This window comes from Eutrema salsugineum, unplaced genomic scaffold (genome assembly GCF_000478725.1).
Source record: "Eutrema salsugineum unplaced genomic scaffold, Eutsalg1_0 scaffold_17, whole genome shotgun sequence".
NCBI lineage: Eukaryota > Viridiplantae > Streptophyta > Magnoliopsida > Brassicales > Brassicaceae > Eutrema > Eutrema salsugineum.
In genome coordinates this window covers 4,460,502-4,461,358 of record NW_006256852.1, presented here as the reverse complement: position 1 = coordinate 4,461,358, position 857 = coordinate 4,460,502, and positions in this window count along the sequence as shown.

The window sequence follows — 857 nt, the reverse complement described above, 5'->3', positions numbered from 1 at the left end:
AGCTGATTTCATTATGCCATCAATTCTCTCTTTCCAGCAAGGTATGAACCTCAAACTCACCATTCTTACTCGATTTTGAACTTAGGGTTTTCTTTAAAAACCCAAAATCTTGGTCTATTGATGGTGGAAATAGCTTAAGGATGATAGATTATCCATTTAGGTTATCTAAAAATCGATTTTAGCACCTAGCTTTAGAGGAATTGAGATTTTGAAAGTTGGATTCTTCATGCTTCATAAAAATCGAATTTGGAACAGTAAAATTGATGAATTTGATTTAGTCTTGTGTGATTAGTGATTAGTATTGGGTAATCTTTATAATTCACATGGAAATTGCTCATAAAAACTGATTTTTAGAAGATTTCTATGTTGAGGACATAAAAAATCCGAATTTAGTCATAAACTACTTGATTTCTCTGATTTAATATCAATTTTGTTTGCTACTAGTTTTAATTAATCTCTTTATACTAGCATTAGTATAACAGATCTTAATGTGTTAAAATTAGCACCCAAATTCACTCTTTTTCCAAGAATCATTTCATTTTGCAGAAAATGGATGAGTGATTGATCAGCACTTCACTACCATCACGGTTCTATCATCATTTTCTTTTCTTTTATCTTATTTTATCTTATTTTGCTTTTATTCACCATCTTCTCACCAACTTTTTCACACTGGGGACAGTGTGATTTAAGTCTGGGGGAGGATGTCTATCCGTACTGATTATTTTCCTGCTTTTGCTTTTAAATTTCAAGTACTTTTTTAATTTTAATATGTAACCTATTCGACATTAAGTATTTTTCAGGAATGTTTGCCGCAAAACTATGATGATTTAGACCTGTACACTTCTACACTATGCATG